The 27,476-nt window shown below is 49.1% G+C and overlaps 1 long non-coding RNA gene across 1 annotated transcript; it reads right to left on the bottom strand.

Annotated features, from left to right (window-relative positions):
• Positions 1–8,751: 8,751 nt before the first annotated feature.
• Positions 8,752–15,998, bottom strand: LOC128123132 (uncharacterized). Its single transcript, XR_008222574.1, has 3 exons — positions 15,489–15,998; positions 12,996–13,125; positions 8,752–10,979 (listed from the first exon to the last, which is right to left on the bottom strand). It is a non-coding gene; the product is annotated as an uncharacterized LOC128123132 (long non-coding RNA).
• Positions 15,999–27,476: the final 11,478 nt, after the last annotated feature.

The raw sequence follows: 27,476 nt of genomic DNA, 5'->3' as shown, positions 1-27,476 counted from the left end.
GATGAACTCCCTGTGTCCCTTCTACTAAGCATCTACACCAGAGAAGCCAATTCAGTCTCTGGTGTGTCCCCAGACTCTAGAACAGTGTCCGGCATAGGTACCGATATGCACTGGTCAGTGGGTGCTGGACGTACAGAATTGGTCCAGGATAGGTACATGCGTGGGAATGCAAGGTTCGCACTGGCTTCCTGGAGTTCATGCTGTTAAATGTAACCAATTCTAGAAATTAAAATCTTTAGATTTTCTATTAAGTAAGTTATATTAAGAACAAGATAAACAATGTTCAAAAATTGAGGCTGGGGAGATGGTTCAGAGAACTTCCTGTGTATGTATGAGACCTATGTTCAAATCCCCAGGACCCTAATGTGCAACAACACTTCTTCCTGGGAAGATGCAATGCACATGTATACTTACTTCAGATGAGGAGCCTACGACAGTACAGATACCACTTACGTCCAACTTGGGGAACCAGTGACTTTTATTGGGGTTACTTACAGGAGTATGGGTAAAGGGTTGCTTTCAGGAATGACTCACAGACAGCTTCATCACCATCTACCACCCCAGCATGGGTGACAGCTCACAAAGCTGGGGACCTGGAGCACACCCCACAGCCTGCAGGCAGCTCAGCAGGTTGGAGAGTGTCCTTTCCAGGTGATTCAGTTGGTCTGAACCTCTTCCAGGCGGCTGGTCTGGCCTCTGAGTCTTCTTTGCAACTCAGCTTCCTTCCATTGGATGGGAACACTCAGCTTTCATTGCTTGCTATAGCAGGGAGGAGCCTAGTGAGTCTGGTCAGTTTCAGGGACTTCCTACTTAAGAAGCTAACTGCAGGATAGAAAGTTTTAGTCTCCGAGGATGAACTGTTACATAATGGACCCATATCAAAAGTTGGCGTGTGGGTCTGGAGAGATAGTTTAGCAGAATGGGGCACTGGCTGCTTTTGCATCCAGGTTTGATTCCCAGCACCCACATGGCACCTCTCAGCTGTCTGTAACTCTAGTTCCCGGGGATCTGATGCCCTCTTCTGACTTCCTCAGGCACCAGACATGCATGTGGTACACAGGTACACATGCAGGCAAATACTCATACAAATAAGATAAATATTTTTTTAAATTAAAAACTGGTGTGTGGCCTCTGCACGGGCCTATAGCCCCAGGGCTGTCGAGGATGGGAGTGGAGGGGATGGGAGGATCAGTGTGGCTTACTGCCTAGCTCTTGATCCAGTGAGACTCTGTCTCAAGGGGAAAAGGTACAGCTATATACCTCAGGTATAGCTGAGATAGACCAGGACTCCGAACTTCCTCTTTTGGCCTCTGTATACATGCACAGGCTCATGTACCTAGACACATAGACACATACAACGCATACATATAAATAAATGCTCAAAAATTCTGTTCCTCTCTTGACATTTTCCTTTTCTCACGTTCTCTCTGTTTGGTAGATTGACACAGACACATCTCCACTTTGAAGTGTAATTTTGTCCCCATAAATCCATAGCAAGTGAGAAGTGTCCCGGGTCAGAAATGCACTCAAGACACCGGACCTGCCGGGCACCCAGGAGCAGTATCTCAGCTGACCCTAAGGTGCTCAGAACACCACAAAAGCCAGCAGCTAGGCACAATGCCTCCTGCCGAGCCCACCTGATAGTACACGTGGATGGTCTGTGTGCAAAGTGCAAAGGAAGGCAGAGATCATGTCCGAGTATGCGACATTTGCACAGCTCATATCACTTCTAGGTTCTGTTGATCATTTTTGTGTTTTTTTTTTTTGTGTGTGTGTGTGTGTGTGACTGAAATACCAGAGTGAACACCTTAAGGGGGGAAAGACATTTGCTCATGCTTTCAGAGGCCTTTGGCCCCAAATTCTAGAGCAGAGAGAACATCATGATGGTAGGAGCTTGTGGCAGAGGAAGTTCTGTCATGGCGAACAGGAAACTGAGAGAGGAACGAGATTAGGGACCAGGTAGGATCTTCACTGGCATAACCTTTGTGACTACATCCTCCAACAAGGCCCCATCTTCCACTAAAATTGTGCTACCAGCTGATAATCAAGCATTCGACATACAAGCCTATGGGGATGTTTATGTTAACCATACCATGTAGCCCAGGTTTGCCTTGATTTCCCTGTGTAGCCTAGGATGGTCTTGAGCTCCTGATCTCGCCTTCTTCTTTTTTGAGTGCTGGAATTGCAGCTATGCACCACCACATTCAGTTTTGTGGTGCTGGGGATTGAAACTAAGATTTCATGTGTGCAAGGGAAACACATCCCCAGGTCTGGCCGGATGTTCTAAATGTCTTTAAAAAAGATCTTATTTTTAATTATGTATATATATATATATATATATATATAGTGTGTGTGTGTGTGTGTGTGTGTGTGTGTGTGTGTGTGTTCATGTGCACATGTGCTTAGATGCCCTTGGAAGCCAAAGAGGATGGCTGATCCCCTGAGCTGGAGTTTCAGGCGGCTGTGAGCTCCCTGATGTGAGTGCTGAGAACAGAACTCAGGTCCTCTGCAAGGGCAGCCAGCTCTCTTAGCTGCTGAGCCATTCTGCCAGCCCCTCTAGATGTATTTGCATAAATTCTGCTTAGGGTTGGATGGACAGAAAGAAGTTAACTGTGAGTTGCATCCTTATGGGGAAGCAGTGTACCAGAGCAGGGACAGCAGGTGTGCAGGACCTGGGGCCAGCACGGTGTGCTTGCAAACCAAGGGGAGGCAGAAGGGAGTCGATGGCGTGAATAGGGGAAAAGCCTCCATGGTAGGCGAGAAGAGTGGAGGAAGGGAATAGCCTGAGGAGCTGTGAGTAGGAATGTGGGCTGGAAGGGCATCACCACAAAACACTGCGGGGGATTTTCAGAGAGGGATTCAGACCCTGGTGCTGGAGAGCCGTTCCTGGGCCTGAGAGCAGTCAGTCTACTGCTGCCATCTGATGCCCTTTCTCCTTCTGTCATCTCTCCTGAAGCATCCTCTCTGAGAGCATGGGTCAGAGGGCAAAGGGTGGAGGTCAAGTCAGACTGCCCAGGCTTGCAACCCAGTTGGGTCTTGTACTCCCCCTGTGACCTCAAGCCACTGGCCTGGCTCTTTGTTCGTCGGCTTCCCTAGGCTGGTAAAGCATCTGATAGTCACAGAGGGTCACTGGACTCGGCAGAGTGCTTCGGGCAGCCCCTGGCAGGAGCGAGGCACCACACACAAGCTGTCCTTGTGAGTCCTGGAGGGCAGCGCAGCAGGGACTGGAGAGATGGCTCAGTGGGCAAGTGTGCACTGCTCGTGCAGAGGGAACTGAGTTCTGTTCCCGGCACCCACGTATGGCAGCCCACAACTGCTGTAACTCCAGCTCCAGGGGATCCAGCACCCACACTTGTGTTTGCGCAGGTCTCCAACCCTGACATGATTTAAACTAAAATTAAACTTTTTTAAAAAGGCAAAGGTCTGGAGAGATGGCTCAGCAGTTAAGAACACTTGTTGCTCTTGCAAATAAATGACCTAGGTTTGGTTCCCAGCATCCACATGGTGGTTTCACAGCCACTGGGAACTCCTCTGGAAGAGTCACTAATGCTCAACCCTAAGGAAGGTGGGTCTTCCTTACTCCTCATGCAAACCCTAATCTCTTTCTTTCAGAAGCGCCCTCAAAGACTCACCCATGCTCAAAGGGGAAACACTGTTTGACCAGCTGGGCAGCAATGATCCAGTCAAGCTGACCTCTAAAATTAGCCACCACTGAAACACCCTTAAATGTGCCAGGTCTAGTGAGCAGGAGGGCAGGTCACTGAATGATGGCTGGTTGGCACTCTGTGATTAACAATCCTGCAGTCAGAAGTGATGGTTCACATCTCAGGAAGCTGGGACAGGAGGATTGCTGTTAGCTCCAGATTAGCCAGGGCTACACAGCAAAATACTGCCTCCTGTTTAAAAAAAAAGTCTGGAAAGACTGACATCTTAGGGCTGGACTGCTCTAGGGCCTTCCTAGGAATGGCCTTTATCTCTGAATACCTGGGTTTGGTCAGGGTCATAGCTAGCTTCTCTCTGGTTTTTCCTGCTACTCTGCCCAGGTGGCCTTTCCTTAGGCATTCCCTCCCAAGCTGGCTGCTTGTCTGAGTACAAAGGCCTCTGTACCATCTCCAGTGGGGACTTCCTCTCATTCCCACCTCTTTCCCTTGCTCCCCTCAGGGAAGTCTATGTCAGGTGGGCAGTGCCCCCACAGCTCCTGGTCTGTTCCCGTGTGCCTCATTCATTTCAGGAAAGGGAAGAAAAACAAACCTGTAGCCCTTTGTTTACACAGTGCCCTCTCATCGGAACTTCAGTCTTAACTTGTCTCTGTTTTACAAAGGAGGAAGCGGAGACTCGGATGCTGACCGTGTGGCTTTGCGCAGACGCAAACTCCACTCTATCACCACATCATGTGCCCTTTGAAGCCATGTGTGCTGGCTAGTTTCATCACAGCGATAGAAAAATGAGTACCAGGATCATGGATTATGGCTGTGACAGACCTGACCTTGTTATTTTGGAGGGGATTGTGAAAGGACTTTGGAACTTGGTGCTAGAAAAGCCATTGAGTATTGAGAGCTCATGGGCTGTTCTGTAGAATGTTGGTAGATAAGAATGCTGAGAGCAGCCCAGATGATGGAGGCCTGGCTTGTGGAGTTTCAGCAGGAAGCAAAGACCCTTCTGGGCCATTTGTGTGAAGAATCTGTGGTGTCTGGAGCTGAAGAATTGGCTGTGATTAATAAGGGACCAGAAGCACTAAAGTTAAACCTTTGCTTTGCTGGGACAAAGGACGCTGGTCAGCTGAGGCTGAAGAATCAGCTGTGATTAAGAAGAGACCAGCATCACTGAGGTGAAGTCCTCCGGGAAGTGTTTGCTCAGGGTCACCACACAGAAGCCGTGTTCCAGAAACAGGCAAGGTTGTACCTCACACCGGCAGCCAAACTTGGGTGTGTTAAGAGTCACCTAGGCTGTGCTGGCTTTGAAGGTATGAAGGGGTCATGGAGAGCAACTGAGGCTTGTCACTCTGTGTGACAGGGCTGGAGTCCCTGAAGAGAGCCCAGCATTTTGGAGATGCAAGTAGCAGGGGATGACCACCAGGAACAGCAGTAGTGGTGGAGTGGAGCCAGCCAGAGCCTGGAAAACAAGCTGTGCGCGTGCTGCAGAGGGCGGAGCCGGAGAAATGCTCCAAGCCCTTAGAGGAGAGGAAGATCGTTAACGAATCCATATATTGGACCTCGAGTGATTTATACAGTTTAAGGTTTTGGTTTTGCTTTGATTTGACTGTGACTGTACCCTGGTTCTTTTCTCCTAAAGTAAGAAAGTATTTAATTTATTTTTTATTTTATAGGATCCTACAGTTGAGAGACATTGGATTTTAAAAGAGACTAAATGTTTAAGTGTTTGAATTTTTGAAGACTGTGGGACTTTTAATATTTGGAATGTTTACGACACAATGTTGATATTAATGCATTATCTTGGGGATGAACAAGAAAGGAAAGGTTGCGGCTTATCAGTAATGTGTTTGTATGTCAAGTTGACAAAGAGTCAGTTGTCCTGACTGTTTTTTGTTTTTGTTTTTTGTCAACTTGACACAAGCTAGAATCATCTGAGAGAAGGGAGCCTCAATTAAGAAAATGCCTCTATAAGATCAGACTGTAGGCAGGCCTGTAGATTTTCTTTACTTTTCTTTTTTTTTTTTTTTTTTTTTTGGTTTTTCTTTTTTTTTTTTTTTAATTTATTTTGCAATACAATTCAGTTCTACATATCAGCCACGGATTCCCTTGTTCCCCCCCTCCCGTCCCCCTCATCTTCCCCCCAACGCCCCCCCCCCCATTCCCATCTCCTCCAGGGCAAAGCCTTCCCCACAGACTGAAGTCAACCTGGTAGACTCAGTCCAGGTAGGTCTAGTCCCCTCCTCCCAGGCCGAGCCAAACAATCCTGCATAGGCCCCAGGTTTCAAACAGCCAGCTCATGCAATGAGCACAAGATCTGGTCCCACTGCCTGGATGCCTCCCAAACAGATCAAGCCAATCAGCTGTCTCACCCATTCAGAAGGCCTGATCCAGTGGGGACCCCTCAGCCATTGGTTCATAGTTCATGTGTTTCCATTCATTTGGCTATTTGTCCCTGTGCTTTATCCAACCTTGGTCTCAACAATTCTCGCTCATATAAACCCTCCTCATTCTCGCTAATTGGACTCTCAGAGATCCACCCAGGGCCTAGTCATGGATCTCTGCATCCAGATCCCTCAGTAGTTGGATGAGGTTTCTAGCACGACAGTTAGGGTGTTTGGCCATCCCATCACCAGAGTAGGTCAGTTCGGGCTGTCTCTTGACCATTGCCGGCAGTCTGTTGTGTGGGTATCTTTGTGGATTTCTGTGGGCCTCTCTAGCACTTTGCTTCTTCCTATTCTCATGTGGTCTTCATTTACCATGGTCTCCTATTCCTTGTTCTCCCTCTCTGTTGTTGATCCAGCTGGGATCTCCCGCTCCCCCAAGCTCTCTTTCCCTCAACCCTCGCCTTTCATTACCCCCACTCATGTCCAGGCTGTTCATGTAGATCTCATTCCATTTCTCTGTCATTGGGTGATCCCTGTGTCTTTCTTGGGGTCCTGTTTTCCAGGTAGCCTCCCTGGTGATGTGAGTAGCAGACAAGTCATCCTTGTTTCATGTCTAGTATCCTGCTATGAGTGAGTACATACCATGTTTGTCTTTCTGAGTCTGGGTTACCTCACTCATTTTTTTGGTTTTTCAAGACAGGGTTTCTCTATGTAGCTTTGGAGTCTTTCCTGGATCTCGTGCTGTAGATCAGGCTGGCTTCAAACTCACAAAGATTCACCTGGCTCTGCCTCCCGAGTGCTGGGATTAAAGGCGTGCGCCACCACTGCCCGGCTTAGATTTTCTTAATTAGTAATTGGTGTGGGAGGGCCCAGCCCGTTGTGGGTGATGCCATCTCTGGGCTGCTGGTCCTAGGTTCTATAAGAAAGCAGGCTGAACAAGCCATGGGGAGCACACCAGTAAGCAGCACCCCTCCATGGCCTCTGCATCAGCTCCTGCCTCCAGGTTCCTGCCCAGCTCAAGTTCCTATCCTAATCGCCTGTAATGATGAACAGCGATGTAGAAATAGAGGTGTAAGCCAAATAACCCTTTTCCTCCCCAACTTGCTTTGGTCATGGTGTTTCACCACAACGATAGTAACCCTAAATGACACACCATGGGAGCCATACTGTGTGCCATGCACACGGTGTCAGCTTCATGGTGTGCCAGACGTTTTGTGTGTCACTGTACCCTGTTCCCCCAGCTCTCTCTGACAGCTCTGAAGGTGCTGCTGTGGGGGACATGTCTTTCCTCATAGCTCACCTGCTGCTCTGGAGTGGATGCACAGTGTTTGGATGGTGGTGACCGAAACCTCTGTGTACACTTCTGCCTTATCTCTTCCAGTCTGCCATAAATCCTGGGTGGGGGTGGGGATATGACCATCATCTCTGCCCTACCTCCTTGGGTTTCAGGCTGGGTTCAGGCATGTGTGTGGCGATTGTTTCTGTGGGAATAGACAAAATGTGCAGCAAACACTGGAGACAAAGCTGCAATCCCCCCCGGCTGCTGTGCCATGCACTAGGCCCTGACGGTGCAGAATGCTTTACGAACGCTTCATTAATGCTGAGGCAGGAGATGCTCCATCCACACATAAGGCTCAGAGAGGCCACATGACTACTCATGTCACTCAGCAAGTATGGGGTCTGAGCCCCTCTGTACAGTATGTTAGAGATGTGTGCACTTCTCTTAAGGGAGTCAGATCTTCTGATGGAAATGCCACCCCAGCACCTGGAGGTGCTGAGGAAGGAGGATTTTTCCAGCCAAGAAGTTTGAGAGCAGCCTCTTGGCCAACATAGACCCTGACTGAGATGAGGAGGGAAAGGAAGGAAGAAAGAAAAGAGAAATAAGTGTGCCTTTTTCTGTCGGGGAACAGGCAGGGGTGATTTACACCTGCCCACAATGACCTCTGTTTAAACAGACTTTTTTCTTTTTCCACTTTTCAGCACTAGGGAGAGGCTGAGACAGGAGAATCATTTCAATTCCAGCTTGGGTTTATGTAATGAAGTCCTATGTCAAAATAAATGAATGGATGGATGAATAAAGGAATGAATGAATGAATGAATGAATGAATGATGAATGAATGAATGAATGAGTGATATCTCTGGGATTTAGTTTATTTTGAGACAGGGTCTTGAACTCCTAGGTTCCAGCAGTGCCCCCTCCTGACTTTGACGTCTGAGTTCTGGGACCAATGTGCCCCCCTCAACTATGTATGCGATTATTTTGTTTGCAACAGGATCTTTCTGTACAGTCCAGGCTAATCTGGAACTCACTATGTATCCCAGGTTAGAGTCACACTTCCAACAATCCTCCTGCCTCAGCCTCCTGAATGCTAGGATTATAGGTGTGAGCCACCTACCACACCTGGCTGTGACTTTTAAATTTCTGGTAGCCACATTTTTAAAAAGTAAAAAAAAAAAAAAGGGAGGGGGGTTTAGGCCAGACAGATGGCTCAGTAGTTAAGGGCACTTGTTGCTCTTGTAGGGGACCCGAGTTTGATTCCGAGTACCCACATGGTAACTCAACCATTTGCAACTCCCTCTTCTAGCCTCCCCGGGCAACTAGCACACATGTAGTACACATCCACACAAGCAGGCAGACATTCATACACAAATAAAATAAATTAATAAATGCAGACATGTTCTTAAAAAGCAAAAAGAAGTCAGCATAGCAAGTGTTAATACTATACTTGTTTATTCTCGTGTATCCAAATATTGCTACTTCAACATGCGCTCAATGTAAACATTGAGGTGCCTTCCTCCCTACTGTCACGGCCCTTCTAAGTCTTGCCAATCCCTTAAGGATTTTAGCAGTCAGCACTTTCAATAGCTCAGAAACCGTGTGTGGCTTGTGGCCTCCTTCCTGGACACTGTGGGTCTGGGGCTTCGATGGCTACAGTTCAGATGATTAAGCCAGAATCTGGCCCATCAGAGCCTTACACCATCTCTTTCCGGGTCCTGTGGTCCTACAGCATGAGGCACAGGCGTGGGTTTGAGTGCCAGTGGTCACTCAATCACTTGCTCCTCAATCAGGCTTGATGTGTGACTTCTGGTCCCTCACAGAAGTGGACAGACCAGGGTGGCTCCAGCTTGCCTCTGCAGGTGGCTACAAAGATGGACTTAGAGAATGAGGCAGGATGGGAAGTGACCTTCACACGCTTCCATGGCTGTCAAGTTAGATCCCTGGACCTGGAAAGTCACATCAGCAATGTGTCATTTGCCCAGAAAGGTTCTCGGCAAAATTTCACCCAGAAGACGGCAGTTTCTGGCAGGCTCAGGCACTGCCTGGCAGACTGCAATGGGCTAGCTCAGTTTTCCTCCAGGGAAGGGCCTCTCCTTCCTGGAGGTGCATGAATGCTCCTGTCTCAGGCAGCAGAGCCGCTGATGTCAGCAGGACCAGGCCCACCTCTGAGGTGTCTGTGGGCTGGCGCACCTCCCGCCCCGCTTGGCTTATCACTGACGTGGATGCTGTTTGCTGGCAGCAGAGGGTAATTATGGGGCTTGTCCTCGAGGACCAGTCTGCGCATGTGTCTCTCACAGAGCTGGTGGCCAGGCATCTGGCAGCTGCTCAGTCCCAGGCAGGGCTGGGGATGCAGGGCTCTGTGGCGTCTGTGGGGCTGTCCTGGCAAGGCTGACCTCATCAAGCTCTGTCCACAAACTCTAGGGTGTCCGGCATGGCTGTTCCTGCCCTTGCCCTCATCACTGGCACCAGCACCCCCTGCAGGCCTGCCCTCTACTTCCTGGAGACATCTAGCCTGTCTCTGCACATCACATTTGACATTTCTTATCTCGTCTTGCCCCAGCACTGGATTGAATAGTCCCCTTGTCCCCAAACTCATGTCCATCTTGAAACCTTGAAATGTGACCTTGATAGGGACAGGATCTTTGCCCATATAAACAAGTTAAGCTGAAAGTCCACTGAGGGAGGGGGCTCTGTCCGGTGTCACTGGTGTCCTCGGAGGAAGAGAGAATCTGGACACAGATATCGAGCACCCATTTGTGTGATGATGGAGGTAGAGATGGAACAGTGCTTCTGTAAGCTGAGAAGTACCCAGGGCTGCTGTTCATACCGCTCAAAAAGGCAGAGAAGAGTTCCCCTGTCCCCCAGCAGGGTTCAGTTCACACCGGAATTTCAGACTCACACACAGGCTCCAAAGGGCAAGAGAGCAGGTCACCGATGTGGCCGTTTGGTATAGTAGAGGACCCTCATGCAGCCCTCTCCCCTGGGCTCTACCCTGTCACAAAGGAAGACTCCTCCACTGACCCTTCCCCACACTGACCCTCCCACACTGACCTCGCTCCTTGGTTGGGCACCCCCAAGCCCCAGCAGGCCAGGCTGGCACCAGCTCCACCAGCAGTCTCCCTGAGCCACACACATTTTGGGGAGTAATGATCCTCAGGATTCCAAAGGATTTATTTGAGCTTGAAAGACGCTGATCATACCGAGCTGGAACCCCGCATTTGACAAGTGAGGTGATCAAGGCGTCACTCCTGACAGTGTTTTCGGGAGATTAACCTGGCAGCTGAGGTGCGGCGGACAAGAACAGGCAGCGGAGAGCATGTTTTTGCAACTTCAGCATCCAACACAGGAGTCAAGGTGATGGCAGGGCTGGAGGTAAGATCCAGGCCTCACACAAGAACAGAAAGTGCTCCTGGGTGAAGGGATGCTAGCCAGGGGGAAAGGTCACAGACACAGGTAGAGTGGCCTGGGCATTGGGCAGTGCTGGGGTGGGCACTGTGTAGTCAGATGGTCTGAGCTGGAGCCCTGGCTCTTTCCAGATGCAGGTAGGTCCCAGATCTCAAGTTCTTGGGCCGTGACCGTCATTTGTAAAGCCCTACACAGTGCCCCATGCCAGGGCTCAGAAGGATGATGAGCCTTTGCGTCCTCGATGCTGCCGTTGGCTATCTGGAATGCAATATGGATTAAGTCACCTTGGGAACACAGAGGAAACCCAGCAGAAGGCCAGTGGCAGCCCTCAGGGGAGTGTCTCAGGAAGGTAGTCACAGAGGGGATGATACAGGCCAGGAAGTCCCCAAGGACACAGCAAAGGCAGATGGAAGGAAGTGGAGGACTTGGGGGCACCCATTAGGAACATGAAGAGGGGCTCTGGGGATGGAGCAGGAGACTGTGAATAGAGCAGTTCAGGGCAGCGGGGAATCATGGAGGGAAGGATGGGCACGGGCACACACGTACACTTACATACAGGCATCGGACAGAAATTGACAACTGGCTGTGTCACTATGTAGACAGAGAGCAGAGGGAGGAAGAGCTGGCCTGCTGGGCCGGAGGGCTGGAGTAGAGGGAAGGGATGGTGGGTACACCTCGGAAAGGGGAAGGTGGCCAGTTTGATGGAGAGAGTGAGTGTGACAAGGTGGCCTCCCTGGCTATGGTTTTCAGAAAAACCAAAGGCAAGCTCATGGGTTGGGTGCTGGGCAGGGAGGCTGCCTGAGATTTGGGAAGATGGCAGGCTCTCTGTAATCCTCCCCTGTCTCTCTACAAGACCTTCAGCCTGCCATCAGGAGAGGAGACAGACACTCAAAATAGAGAGAGCATGAACCCAGGTTCCAAGAGTCTGGGTGTTCTGTACATGGTTGGCCCCTCCCCTCCCCGCATAGGAGTTCTGGGGACAGCCTCATCATGCAGCCAGAGTAGAGATTCGACACGCTCACAGCCTCCCAGAAATCCTGCCCTCCCCAGGGCTGCTCACAACTGCCTGTAACTCCAGTTCCAGGGGTTCTGGTTCCTTTTTTTGGCCTCCAAGGGCACTGCACACACACAGCACAAATACATACATGTCGGCAAAATAACATACACATAAAAATATTTTTAAAAGAGAGAGAGGAAGGAGGGTAGCCGTAGGACCAGCTACATAGGAGACTGAAGCAGGAGGATTGAAAGTTCAAAGCCCGGGGCTGGAGGAATGACTCAGCAGTTAAGAGCTGTGGCTGTTCCATCTGGGCCCAGGCCTGGTGAGCTGCGCATGCCCGGGGCACAGGTGCTGGGGGGAGGGAGGGAGCCCGCAGCCCACCGGTCACCGAAGGGCTGTGTAAGAGGCTCTGGGAGGGAGGGTGTTCCTGAAATGTTTGTATTTTTTCCTGTTGTTTGCTCACCTCAAACAGGAGAACATTGAAAAGAGGTTCTTTGTATAGATGGATTTTTTTTTAATTAAAATAATTATTATTGCATGATGTGTGTACCATGCCACAGCGAGTGTGTAGGGGTCAGAGGACAACTTTGTGGAGTCAGTTCTCTCCTCCAACTTTTCTGGGGGTCCCCTTCCATGTGTATGGTTGAAAAAATATTTATTATAAAATACACACTTACTAAAAATGTTGTAAGTGTGTGTGTGTGTGTGTGTGTGTGTGTGTGTGTGTGTGAGAGAGAGAGAGAGAGAGAGAGAGAGAGAGAGAGAGAGACAGACAGACAGACAGACAGACAGACAGAAGAGGAAGGGAAGACAACCTTCCTCTCTTTTTTCATATCAGTCTCTCCCCAGGCTTGCTTGCTTGGTCTGTACCAGTTTTCTCTGTCTGCGTGAACACACACTAACACACATTAAAATTTAAAACAAACTATGGTGACAATATGCTGGCAGCACATGGTCTGCTTTTCATTTAGCTTTTTCTCCCCTCTACCATTTGAAGATTTAAATGACTAAAATTAAAACCGAAACACCCAGTTACTTGACATTGTGCTGTTACGTTTGCACAGTTTATCAAATAAAAATACCCAGTGTGCACTTTGAGTTTCAGAATTGGGACATACCCATGCCAAAGTGACCCATCCTGTGTCTGGCATTCAGCTGTGGTTACCGCCTGCATAATGTCCCAAGGCCTGCCCCTCTGGGAGCCAGTGTCCTACTCCAGGGTGGACTCTGGGACAATGTTTATTTTTCAGTGGGGATGGAATGGTTTCTGCTACCTGCTAGGCACCAGGCCAGGTTGTTCCTTTAACCCTCCGGAAAGCTGTGAAGACTCTGCCTCAGGCTGATCCTGTCCTGGATTTGCTCAACCCTGGAAGAGGTTCTGGGGCTGCAGAGATAGCTCCGTGTCTAAAGCGTTCACAGGATTCCAGTTCCAGGGAATGTGTCGTTGAGGGGAGAGAAAACAAACAAATCAACAAACACTAGCTAGGGCTGGGTCCCTTCTGAAATCCCTTCTCAGCCTCCTGTAAGCGCTGAGGAGGCTGAGACAGGTGGCCCTGGGGGCGCTGGCCAGCCCAGCCTATGTGGTGAGCTCCAGTCTGGTGAGAGACCCTGTCTCAAAATTTAAAAAAAGGGGGTGGGAGTGGGGACTGGAGAGAGCTGGCTGCTCTTCAGGAGGACCCGGGTTCTATTCCCAGCACCCACGTGGCAGGTCACAACTGCCTGTAATTCCACTTCCAGGGGATCCAATACCCTCTTCTGGCCTCTATGGACACCAGGCACACATGTGGCTCACAGGCATTCATGCAGGCGAACACCCACACATCAAACAAAACAAAAAATAAAAGTTGGTGGCTCCTGAGGAGCAACAGCTAAAGTTGACGTCTAGTCTCTACACATATATGCACATACATAAACACACATGAACATAATACACACACACACGTACAAATACATTCACACCACACACACACACACACACACACACACACACACACACACACACACACCAGGTTCTGGATACATTCTGCTTGACTGGACCTCCCTTTGCTGAGAGCATCAGAAGACAGCTCAGCCAGGCACCAGCATGAAGGAAGAGCCTGTGAGGCCAGGGGTGCCAGTGCCACCAGCCTGGGGTGCCAGCGCCACCGGCCTAGGGTGCCTTCTACAGCAGGTCTAGGTCTCTGAGATGTGGTGAGGCCCCCAGGGACCTTAGGGCCCATTGCTTTTGGATAAGAAACGCCTCTTGCCCTCAGGGCTGGGGACCTCAGAACTGCTGGCAACAGTGTCTCCTGAGCCCTCAAAGGATTCTTTAAAAGGGTTCAAGGGCCTGGTCCCTGGTGGGAGAGGTTAAGCAGCAGAGACGAGGCTCAAGCTCTGGCTTGACTGCGGGCAGAGCTGCCTTGGCTGTGGAAGGCAGCGTGACTGGGGAAGGCTTTGGAACCAGCGGCTCTTCTCAGGCCTCCTGCCTGTCAGGCCCTGTGGCTAGCTACTGGCTGTCCCCTTCAAGGGTCTTGAGTATGGCCACGCTTCTAGGTCCTGGGCACTGAGTGCCTCAGGGAGGCCTAGGACCCACGTGTAGACCATTCCTAACGAGGGGGTAGAAAGAGGGAAGGATGTGAACAAGATTCCTCCTTCAGGGACATGCCCCTCCCTGTCCTGGGAACAGAAGTCTCAAGGGCCACAGCTGGTTGAGAGCACAGGTGAGTCCAGGCCTGGCAGAATCTGTGCAGGTGGAAGGGTCTGCTCTCTCCACCCCTCCTGACCTCTCAGGCACAGCCATGTCCTCTGAGAATCCCCACCAAGGGACAGTGTGGGAAGGACCCTCAAAGGCCAGCAGCAGAGCGGCACAGGAGACCTGAAGGAGGGTCTTGCTCACCCGCCCACCTCAGCCCTTCTCCAGGCCTCCACAGGAGATGGATGGGTAGGACAGAGAGGCTCTTAAAGCAGTGCCGTGCTGGGCCTGGGGATGGGATGCAGAGCGAGTGCCTGTGATGGCTAGTGTATCGACTGGACATAAGCTAGAGTCACCAGGAGGAGGAACCTGGATTGAGAAAATGCCCCCCGTAAGATCAGCTGTAGAGTATTTTCTTAATGAGTGACCAGTGTGGGAGAGCCCAGGCCACTGTGGGTGATGGCACCCCTGGGCTGGTGGTCCTGGGTTCTGTAAGAAAGCAGGCTGAGCAAGCCAGAACAGCACCCCTCCACAGCCTCTGCCTCAGCTCCTGCCTCCAGGCCCTGCTTGAGTCCGTATCCTGAGTTCCTTTGATGATGAACAGTGATATGGAAGTGTAAACCAAATGAACCCTTTCCTTCTCAACTCGCTTTTTGGTCACAGTGTTTCATCGAAGCCGCAGAAACCCTGACTAAGACAATGCCTCACACGTTCTAACCCCGAGTTCCATGCCCAGCATGAGGAATTGGAAAGTGAGTCATGCACAGGCCCCATCTGGAGTCACAGTAATGTTATCCTTTTTCTTTCTAATTAAAAAAAAATTTTTTTAAGAAGAGTCTCCTGTACCCAGGCTGTTCACTATAGTTGAGCCCTCAGTTACGTTTCTATTTCTGCAAAGAGACACCATGACCAAGGCAACTTATAAATGAAAGCATTTAACTGGGGGATTGCTTACAGCTTCCGAGGGAGACAGGGTGGTACCAGAGACTGCAGGGCGTCCTCTGCCGTTTCCACCACTCTAAGAGCCTAGAAGCAGCCCGGTGGTCTCTGGGGACAGGGGTCATGCGCTTCAAGTTTGGTCCTACCGGAGCCTTACCTGACAACTGCTGGCACCTCAGACATGGCCACAGGAAACACATGCTCCAAGGGTGGAGATGATAGGGCTCAGGCAAGGGAGAACAGAATCCTCTCATTGGTATTCAAAGTCTGGTTTCCATGCTGTCCTCCCAAAGACATGTGCCCCACTCACAGCTCAAAAGGGCACGGGGGTAACACCGCAGTCACAGTTCTGGGGTGGTGGGAACACATGATGAGAAAATGCCTCCCCCAGATCTGCCGCCACACATTCCATGAGACCCAGAGGGCTGGGTACCTGTTGTCATAGCAATGGCAACTCCGTGAGTGAATCATTTCTGCTCCTGCTCTCTCCTTGCTCACCAACTCAGGCTCCCCGGAGCTACTTTCTAGAGAGGCATCTGCCAATGAAGGTAGCTTCATCACAGGCTTCCTTTTGGGGAGAATCCAGGATAAAGTGTGATTTTGACTTCAGTGACAGGCTGTAGCACATGGAGGCTAGGATGGGCAGGGAACAAAGGAATCAGAAGGGACCTTTGTCCCTGATGTTGGTGGTGGCAATTAGGGACAGACAGACAGACAGAGACAGCCAAAGTAAAGCTTTGTGCTGAGTCTTCAGTAAGGTGTCAGTAGGGTCATGTTTTGTTTATTATTATTATTATGTAAAAAAATTATTTTATGTGCATGGGTGTTTTGCCTGCATGTATGTCTGTGTGTGCCTTGGCCCATGGAGGCCAGAATAGGGTGTTGGATTCCTTGAACTGAAGTTACAGACAGTTGTGAGCCTCCATGTGGGTGCTGATCTGGAATCAAATCCAGGTCCTCTGGAAGAGCAGCCAGTGCTCTCAACTGCTGAGCCCTCTCTCCAGTGCTCAGTTTGTATTGAAAAAGAAAATATGCCCCTCCCCAGGATTCAGGAGTCAGAAGCAGGGAGATAACCTCAAACACAAGGCCAGCCTGGTCTACATGGCAAGTTCCAGGTTAGCCAGGATTACTCAATGACACCCTGACTCAAAATAAGCAAACAAACGAAGGCAGGTGTGGTGGCTCACACCTTGGGGGGGGGGCCATGAGGAGTTCAAAGGCATCCTTGACGACATGTTGTATTCAAGGCCAGCCTGGGCATCACAGGATCCTGTCTCCAGAAACATTTAGTATTGGGCTGGCAAGATGGCTCACTGGGTAAAGGCATTTGCTACTTACTAAGCTTGGCAACCTGAATTCAGTCCCTGGGAGCCACATGGTGAAGGAAGAAGCCAGCTCCTGAAAGCTGTTTTCTGGCTTTCACACACGTGAGCACACACAAATAAACGTAATTTTAAAATTTAGTCCTTTTGTTTAAATACTTGTACATTCACTTGCTGTAGTAGGACATAACACAGAGGGGCTGGAGAAATGGATCAGTGGTTAGGAGCACTTACTGCTCCTCTAGAGGACCTGAGTTCAGTTCCCAGCACCCACATTGGACAGCTCACATCCACCTGTAAACTCCAACTCCAAAGGATCCAACACTCTCTTCTGGCATCTTTTGGCACTGCTCAAATGTGACATACAAACACAGGTACATATACATATAAATAAAAATAATAAAAGTAAACCAGGGAGTGGTGGCACATGCCTTTAATTCCAGAACTCGGAAGACAGAGGCAGGTGGATCTCTGTGAGTTCAAGGCCAGCCTGATCTACAGAGCGAGCTCCAGGACAGTCAAGACTACACAGATAAAGCCTGTCTCAAAAAAAAAACTAAATAAATAAATAAATAAAAAAAAGAAAGCAAATCTTCAAAATGTGATTTTTTTTTAAAAAAAAAGGAATTTGGAGTCTACTTTAAAAAAAGGTAAAAAAAAAAATTTAAAAAAAATGGTGATGTAATCCCACACACCCTCCAAAGGTGACGTCTCCCTGTCTTTCTTTCTCTTCTGTTCCTTCCATTCCCATTTTCTTTTCCCCCCAAAAGGTCTAGAAAGATGGCGCAGTGGTTAAGAACTGTCCACCTTCCAGAGGACCCAGGTTAGTTCCCAGCAGCCACAGGGCGGCTTGCAACCATCTGCACCTCCAGGGGATCTGACGCCCTCTTCTGGCCTCCCCAGGCACTGCACAGACACAGTGCACGGACACAGACGGGCAAAACTTCATAGACACACACAAAAATCAAGGTGAAAAAAGGTTCCCCTGCTCATCATTTCTTGCCTTTCTGTAGATTCCTAAAGTCTCTACCTTGATTTTCTTTCTTTTTTCTTTTTTGGAAAAAGTAAAATTTTGTATGTGTGTGTGCGTGCATGCATACGTGTGTGCCTGCACGTTGGAGGTCTGCAGACAGACTCATGTGGGGGTTTTCAGATGTCTTCTGTTTTTTGTTTGGGACAGGTCCCTCATGGCTTGGAACTTGACCAGCTAGCCTAGGCTAGCTGACTAGAGAACTCCAGGGACCTGCCTGTTCCCCATCTCATCACAGAATTACCTCGCCACAGCTTTTTTGGTTTCATTTTTGGGAGACAGGGCCTCACTCTGAAGCCAGGCTGGTTTAGAGCTAGCTATGTTGTCCACGCTGGCCTCAGACCGCTGGTGACCTGTGCCTCAGCTTCTCAAGGGCGGGGGTTACAGACATGAGCCACCAAAGCTGGTTTCTATTTTCCTTCCCTCCTTCCTTCCTTCCCTCCTTCCTTCCTTCCCTCCCTCCCTCAACCCTCCTTCCCTCCCTCCCTTCTTCCCTCTCTCCTTCCCTCCCTCCTTCTTTCCCTCCTTCCTTCCTTCCCTCCTTCCTTCCTTCCCTCCTTCCTTTTTCTCTTCTATCCCTCCCCCACCCCTTGACAGGCTCTCATGTTTCTCAAACTTAGATGACCTTGAATGTCTGATCCTCCTGCCTCCACGTCCTGGGTGTTGGGATTACAGGCGTGGAGCACTGTGTGCAGTTAAAACAGTGCTGGAGATGGATTCCGGGGCTTCCTGCTGGCTAGGCAGAGCTGACTAGCCCTCCACCAACTGAGTCCCACCACAGCCCCATCTTCAAGTCATTATGATGACTGTGTTTCCATTTGTGTCCTTTTCATAGCACTTTTAGGTCTCCCGACTTTTCTCCCTTGGTGCCGGGGTGGAACCCAGATTTCTTCCTCTGCTGGGCAAGCTCGCCATCACTGAGCTACATGCCCAGCCTTGGGTATTACAAAAACATTGGCAGCAGACTATGTTGACGTTTTGCTGCCTGGAGTGGAGTGGGCAAGTCTCTGTACCATTCAGGTTTCTGACCTTCCCCGTGTGTGTGTGTGTGTGTGTGTGTGTGTGTGTGTGTGTGTGCGTGCGTGTGTGTGTGTGTGTGTGTGTGTGTGTGTGTGTGTGTGTGTGTAAATCAGAGGGCAACTTCTGGGAGTCAGTTCTTTCCTTCTAGGATTGAACTCAGGTCGTCAGGCTTGGCAGCAAACCCCCGTACCCACAGAGCCACCCTGCTGTCCCTCTAGTATTCTTTCAGCCTTGCTCTTCTCTGCGTTCGGGACTTTGAGCATGTGTATGTTGTGGCCACTGGTTCCTGGAGCTGTGACTAGAGTGGGCTGGTCCCCTCTGATCTCAGGGTTGCTGGTTCTGGGCTCTGTCACCTCTGCTCCAGCACAGTAAGTGTCATCAAACCTTGTCTGTCATTTCCATTTGTTCTTTGTGTAATTATCTGTTTGCTGAGCTTCTGTTTTCATTCATTTCAGGAGGATTTGTGGCTGCTTGCTGAAGTGAGCTTGTGGGGCTTTGAGTCCCCACGTGCTCACTCCCACCCATGACTCCGCTCCTCAGCCGCACCAAGCTCTTCCTCACTCATATGGAAGCACTTTCGGTTCTCGGTATGATGGGTGCCTTTTCTCGTCACACTTGGGTCATTTACCTGGTTCTATTAGGAGACTCTGCACTTCTTTGAAGTTTCCCTCTTAGCCACAGTCCCCTTCAGGCTCAACTTGTAGGTCCTGGTTACCCTGGGTTGCAGCTCACAATCTTTGCAAAGCTGTCCAGGTGTCAGTCAAATGTGTTTATCTGGGCCCACAAGGACGTCTATGGATCCTTGCTGCATGAGGGGCTGGACAGTCCCTGAGTGGGGCCCAACGATCAAACGATGCATCTAGTGGGTGAAGGGGTCTCTGGCCTACAAGATCAAAAGACAAAAGAGGGTCTTATCTGATGCCTGGTGACTCTTGGTCAGGGAAGGGAGTCTCAGAATGGAGTTCTGAGAGGTCCCTCCAGTCACTGTGAGTACCAGTGGGGCCTTAGCCGGGTCCCCCTTGCTGTGTTGCCCACTTAACAGGTATGAGCATGGCTCCCTGTAGCTTAAGTTTTCCTGCCTGGCCCACAGTCAGGACAAATCTCTCTCACCTGCCAGTCCCACAGCCGCTCAGACCCAACCAAGTAAATACATAGACTTATATTGCTTACAAACTGTATGGCCGTGGCAGGCTTCTTGCTAAGTGTTCTTACAGCTTAAATTAATCCATTTCTATAAATCTATACCTTGCCACATGGCTTGTGGCTTACCGGCATCTTCACATGCTGTTTGTCATCGTGGCGGCTGGCAGTGTCTCTCTGACTCAGCCTTCCACTTCCCAGCTTTATTTTCCTTCTTGTCCCGCCTATACTTCCTGCCTGACCACTGGCCAATCAGTGACTTATTTATTGACCAATCAGAGCAACACATTTGCCATACAGAACATTCCACAGCAGCTCCCATCTACTCTGAAGAGGGACATTGCTCTTTGGTTGCACCAGGCATCCGGATCCTGGGCCCAAGTCCTCCTCTACAGGGATGAGGCCCATGAGGCTCTGTAGCACTGTCGTGGCCCAGACCTGGGGTTCTAGCCCTGACTTCCTGCACTCTCAAAGTTCTCCTGTAGTTGCTATTAGTACTGCTTCCAGGGTCCATGGTTGCAGTTAACGGAGAAGTGTAGGTAGAGGCCTCAGGTAGCAAGTTTTGAAGCCAGTGGAAAGGACTTGGTGGAGGCTGGGGAGGTTGCAGACATGGAAGGAAACCCAGAACAAGGCAGTCCCCAGAGCTAGGTGGCCTCTGACTGCCCATCACAAGTGCCCACAGTGCCCAGCACAGGCAGGCTCACTGCAGACAACACTGCAGAACCAGACCTAGCAGCAGCTCACAGTGAGGGTGTGAAGTGAGGGCTCCTTCAAGGTAGGAGGGAGGTATTCATGCCAGTGACAGAGGAGAGGATGAGGAAGGTCCATAATGGGCATTGTGTGATACTGCAGAGACCTGAGGTCTGGGGGCAGGGGTTGCTGAGGACACAGAAGAGTTAAGAAGAGACAAGGCTGATCCTGGCTCATAATGTCCCACCCCCATCCCATCATACCTCCCTGCACAACCCTCTCCCCAGCTCAGCCCTGCCAGGCTCTGACATCACTCACACCTGCGCACTCTCCAACCCCAGAGCCTTCCGCAATTAAAGTCTTAAGAGCGAGTCTCAGAAGCAGGAGGGGAAAAGCAATTTCCCGCTCAACATGTCAAAAGCTGCTCATCCCCAGCACCCCAAGGAGACATCAGGCAAGAAGAGATCTGCGTGGGATTCCCCAGACATGCTCACAGGGCAGCAGAGCCACGCCCACTCCTCTGCCTGATGTGACATCCCCTCTGTACAGGGGCTGGGGAAATGAGGTGAGGTAGGCAGAGGTGCAGGTGCCACAGGATCCCACAAGATAGGTGTCAAGAGGCCAAGAACACATCATAGCAGGTGCCCCAACCTTTTCCAAGGTCCATATGGCCTGCTGTCATCACTGGCCCATCTGTCTGTTCTTTGTCCTCATGGCTTCTGCTGGAATGTGCCCTTAACACATCTCTGTGTGAGTGATGCATTCAGAGGTATATGTCACTGCATGATATATGTGTTTACATACTGTCTGTGTGTAAGTAGCTATGATGCAAATGTAGGTGTGTGGATGTGGATGCATGTAAATAGGTGAAGCAAGTGTGTGATTCATGAATATGTGTGCACGTTTACATGGTGTGTGTATGTCATGTTTAATTTCCTCAGTATTCCAAAAGCTCATACATGCTGGAGCTGGAGCTCAGTGCAGAGCATGTAGCATGTCTGAGGCCTTGGGTTCCATCTCTAGCACCACCACAGAAGAATAAAGGGCACACGCGCACACACACACACACACACACACACACACACACACACATTCATAAGCTACACACACAAGCCTAACACACTTTACAAGCAGACAATGCAACATAAAAATAGGCAAAGAACATAAAGAAGTAATCCAGGGAGCAGGGGATTCAGATAAGTTTACATAAACCTCCACAAAACATGACATATGAACAGAGAGACACAGCTGCAAAGGCCACCAAAGTTGGAAGCAGGGTCTCAAAGAGATGTGTGCACACCCAGGCTCATAGCAGCTCTGTTCACAATGGGGTGCATGTGTGTGTGGGGGGGGCGGGCAGAGGACATCTTCAACTGTCATTCCTCAGGAGCCATCCACCTTGTTTTTGAGATGGGGTCTCTCACCAGCCTAGAGCTCACCCAGGAGGCCGATGCCCAGTGAGCTCCAGGGAGCCGCCTGTTTCTGCTTCTCTATGACTGGGATTATGAGAGTGGCCAGTAAGCCTGGTGTTTTTCATGTGAGCTCACTCAGGTTTTGCAAGACAAGCATTTTACCAACTGCGTCATCTTCCAGACCGCCTATGTGCTCACACTTACCCATCTTTGTATTGCTCTGTCACTTCTGTTGGCTTGACTCTCACATACCCCAGACTGGTTTTGTAGACAAGGCTAGCCTTGAATTACTGACTCATCCTTCTGCCGCTGCCTCCCAAGGGCTGGGATTTCAGACATACACCAACGAGTCTTTCTCTGTCCTGCCAGCCAGCTCCCAAATAATGACACAAAGGCTTCTTATTAACTATGAAAGCTAGGCCTTAGCTTAGGCTTGTTTCTAACTAGCTCTTATAACTTAAATTAACGCATTTCTATTCATCTACATGCTGCCACATGGCTCATGACTTTTACTGCTCCTTCTGCATGTCCTGCTTCCTCTCCATCTCCTCTGGCATCTCTCCCACACCTAAATTCATCTCCTCTCTTTTCTCTCTGCCCAGAATCCTGCCTAACCTCTTCCTGCCTAGCTATTGGCCATTCAGCTTTTTATTAAACCAATCAGAAGGCACCTTGGCAAAGACACATCTTCACAGTGTGCAAAAAATTATTCCACAACATTTCCCCCTTTTTGTCTAAATAAAAAGAAAGGTTTTAACTCTAACACAGTAAAACTATAAACAATAAGAACAATTATCAAGTAAATACATTCACAACGTCCAGTCCAGTAGTATTTAGCAAATTCGGAGAAAATACTCTATTATCTATCTTATCTTGGTGAGTCCAAAGTTTTGTACCTAATTTACTTTCTATCCTAACTTGTATTACCAACCCAAAACTATTTGTTTAGACCTAAAAACATTTTCTTAGATAAACAATTTAAGCTTTTATGTATCTCAACTTTATATACTTTACACTTTGTAAATTTCTTTTCTGAATTTGGTAACAAAGAAAACTGTTACTATAACTATCTAGTCTTCAATTCCATCAGAGACCCAAGAAAGATAAAATATTACCTGAGTAAACAGGAAGTGCAGAGCAAACAACTTCCAAAACTATAGAAATGACAGAAATAGTTGGCAGCTTGGTCATCCAATGTTCCTCTGTAATGTTGAGGCATCCATCTTCGGCCTACAGGCCTAGAATATCTGACAGACTTTTCCGTGAAGCAGGAATTCTGAAGGACTGTCTACCTTGTCTTGGCTAAGTTTGGCAGTTGCCTTCTTTTGTGTCCTGCTTGTCCAATCTGGACAGCATACTGTCAACATTTGAGGCAAGGACAGTTTCTTGCCCAGTGGCTAACTTTTGCCACAAACTCCCTATGGAGGTTCTTCAATGCCCATCATCCTTTTTTGAAATAGATTTGTGCTGCCAGGAGCAGACATGTCTCATTGTCATAAAAAGCCTTATGTTTATCATTAAAACATTTTAAATGCCATATTCTATAGGTCTTTGAAGTGTTTAAAGACCATCCATCTATTTAAAATATATCTCTGTTTGACCTTGAAAACATACCTAACATGACTGTAAATTTGATTGTTATCAATGACTAACTACTAACCTGTATTGGACTAGAACTTTACACTACATTTTTAAATGAGCTTCATAGGTACAAGACCTTAAACAAGAGTAGAAACATACATACAGTTTAACAAAAGTAACCTTAAATTTGTATCAATATACAAAAATCCATACCAATGTAAAGTATTTGAGAGCAGTGGTTGTTCAAAAGTAGACTCAACAATCCACCCTTTTATCTCATCATTTCTATACTATATCCTCCTTTTCTCTTCAGAAAGAGATCCCTGAGTCTAATCACCTTTGTTTAGCTTTCTCCCTGACCATGAACAGTAACAATTTGTAACCAACCCTCCTAAATGATGACCAAAATCCATAATCCACTGAATGACCCAAAACCATCCACCTCACCTCTTGGGAATGTGGGCATTGTGTTCTCTAGACTGCTTCTTGTTGTCTGTAGGTGATGACATCTTTAGTGACCTGAGAATACTGAGATAATGGTCAAGTCCTGGGAAAACTATCCATAACATTTGTTGTCTAGTCTGTGTGTAATGGGAAAGTGCAAGGCTCGTCTGCAGTCCTGGCTAAAATAGTCTGCAAGGCTGGCCCATCTCAGCTGGCAGCCTTGAAGCTGTTCTAGATGCAGAACTCTGAGGAAACTGGAACAGAGGCACTGTGAGAGGCTGGATCACCTGGGCCACCCATTTTCATTGGTGTCTGGACCCCTTGCTCTGAAAACACACAGACTTTCAACACTTGTGCATTAACACAAGTGTGGACTGTGCATTGTACACAAGTCAACCAAAGATGTTTTTTTGTTTTATGTTTGAGCAGGTAAAATGTATGTCGCCCATCTTGTAGTTTTTCTAGGCTTATTTCTTTATATCTGTAGTCAAGATTTTCAGGAGGTCTTCCCTGATCAAACCTGATCCTCTTTAACCTTGAACAAATTCATAGCCTTTCATTTCCTGTGGAAACAAAAGTATAATCTCTTCCCTAATGCAATACATTTTTTAAATTCCATTTTTAAGTTAAGGCATTCCTAAAGTATCTAGGCTGGTTTAATTTGGCAGTCCCTCTTACAATCCCATGTCTCTCAGCAGCTGTTGGTCGTTCATCAGCAATCAAAAAATTCAAAGTCAATACAGCACCATACAGGATCCAGATTCTCGGTGCATCTCCCAGCTTTATGCGGCTTATCCTTTTTATATTATTCTCTCTTTTAAAGACTTTATTATTCATTTGGTTTTTTATACTTTATTTATTTTCATTTTATGTGCATTGGTATTATGTCTGCATATATTTCTATGTGAAGATGTCAGATGTTGGAGTTACAGACAGCTGTGAGCTGCATGTGGGTGCTGGGAATTGAACCCAGGTCCTCTGGAAGAGCAATCAGTGCCCTTAACCACTGAGCCATTTCTCCAGCCTGACTTTATTATTAATAAACTATTTATTTTTTCTATGACTGTCTATATGCATTTTCTTTTCTTTTTTAAAGCCTAAGCACATTTTTTAAAGACACTGTAACCTGTTTAGAGGTTTGGTGGTTTTTTTTCCCACCTGGATTTGTCTTTATTGAGCATCTGCAGCATTCTCTGACCAAATGAGACAAATCTTAAACTGCCATGTCAGTCACTGCATGACTCAGTTTAGCAATGGTGCATGGCGCTGGTAGCTGGCTCCATCCTGCAGGTAGCAGCTGGTAGCTGTGGCTCCTTCCCGAGGTCCTGAGCACACATTAGTTGGTATGCGGGCACTATCCAACCCACTACAGAATCCAGGAGGCTAACTGTTTTGTTGAGGTGAGGGTCTGAAGTGATCTGGGACAACGCTGTGTATCCTTGTGCCTTATTTGCAGAGCTTCCACAGCAGACTCCAGGGGAGGCCCTACGGGAACAAGCGGAAGAGCCCTGTGTGGGGAGAAGATGCACCCTACTTAGGAAGTCCTGAGGAAGAGCCCTCCATCTTAGTGGAGCTCTGAAGACCAGGTGTCTGAGTTAAGGGAAGAAGGTGGCTTTATAACCTTATCTCTGCTGTGGGATGCTTGCTGTCCAGGAGGTGTGCCCTCCTTGGCTGTGGTTCTCCTTTGTCAAGGTACACTTCGTCCTGCCTCCCCATCCCACTGCCACCTACAGCCCCTTCTCTGAGGACTGGCCGTGGAAAGCAGCTTGGCCTAGAAAATCAGGCCTTGACTTGGGAGGGCTCCTTGTTGGCATCTTACCGAAGACCCATAGGTGAGCCTTTCCAAGGGGGCCTCAGCTTGGTCTGGCTGCTCACCTCCCTGTACACAGCCATGCTTGCCCTACTCAGGACATACCCTTAATATAAGGCTATTCCAATTCAACTTACAGACATGCTCATCGCATGCATAGCCATACTCCCCTCTACAGCCATGACCCTTGTCCACAGCCATCCCCACCTACACATAGTCATGTCTACTCTATCACTAGACACACCCACTCTTCTCAGGTCCCACCTACCCTATCTATGACCATGACTATCCTACACGACCATACTCCCTCAGCTTGTGGCCACATATATCCCACCCAGAAGCCCCTGGACACTAAGCCTAACTTTCAGTGGAACCCCCCCACCCCCACCCCCACCCCCACCCCCCACTGCGTACTCTGTGGCTAGTAGAAACAGCTCCAGCTCCCTTCAGGTCCTTGCCTGTCACCTGGCACCAGCACCCTGTATGTTTCTCACATGGACACTGGAAGAATGGGCGGGGATCTTCCGGCAGCCGGTTCCTAGCGGGGTTGTCTATGAGGGTGATCCTGATCTTCCGGCAGCCGGTTCCTAGCGGGGTTGTCTATGAGGGTGATCCTGTGTACCAGCTCTTGCCTCAGTTGTGTTGGAAGAGGCAATGAGGGTAGGAGAGCTTCTTCAGAGTTCCCAGCTCCTGACCTCCCTGGAAAGAGCCCAAAACTTCCAGGTCTGGCTTCCCACAGCAGGCCTCTGCCTGATAACCAGTTCTTTCCAGAGACTGGATCTGTAGGGTCTGTCCATCATGCTAACTTTGCTGTACCCCCCACTCCAGGTCCTGCACCAAAACCCCCAAAGAGGCTCCGTTCCCTTGGTCCTCTCCACAGCTGGCCATTCTGCACTTTATTCATTTATTTGTGTATTTGAGACAGACAGAATCTTGCTAGGCTGTCCAGGCTGGCTTCAAGATGCTGGACTCAAAGGCGTTTTCCTGACTCAGACTTCTGAGCAGCTGGGTCTAAGGGTGTGGACGGCCAAGTCCAGCCAGTCCACTCATTTCAGGGGCCTGCAGAAGTGGAGCTGTTGGCATGATCTCCCGAGGGGCCTATCATGCTTCCGATGCCAGAGGTCGAAGGCCTGAATGACCTTGGGGTCCATGTAGGTCTGGGACTCAGAGCATCTCCCAAGGGCTCCATTCTCCAGGGATCTCAGCCCTGTTGAGTGATGGGCACAGGGCGGCCACCCCAACCCTTTAGGAAGGAGGTAAAAATAGAAGGGTTGACTTCACAGAGCAGACCTGGTTGTCTCTTCACTAGTCCTTCCTGCAGGCCAGGCCTCTCCAGGAAGTAAGAAGCCCAAGGACAGAGCTGGAGTGGCCCTCACATGCCAGCCCTGTTCTGACCTAGGGGAACAGGGAAGATACCAGCTTGGCCATAACACTGGCAAGGGCTGTTCTGGGGGCTACCAAAACTTGGAGCGGGAATACAGCAAGCAGCTAAGTCTGAAAAGGAGCCTCTGGGCACTAGAACTACCATGAAGTCAACAAAGGCCTGGGGCAGAACCTTCCGGATTGACAAGAAGTTACAACTTATCTAAAGGGACCAGGGCTAAGGGTACAGACTGGAGGAGACTCATCCCTGAGAGTGGACCCTGGGGACAGAGGATTGGTCGTGACACTCATGACTTTACTGGCCACCCAGAAG

This window comes from Peromyscus californicus, unplaced genomic scaffold (genome assembly GCF_007827085.1).
Source record: "Peromyscus californicus insignis strain IS unplaced genomic scaffold, ASM782708v3 Scaffold_3__1_contigs__length_106647218, whole genome shotgun sequence".
NCBI lineage: Eukaryota > Metazoa > Chordata > Mammalia > Rodentia > Cricetidae > Peromyscus > Peromyscus californicus.
The sequence above is the reverse complement of the archived record's forward strand: the minus strand, read 5'-3'. Positions and strand labels throughout refer to the sequence as shown.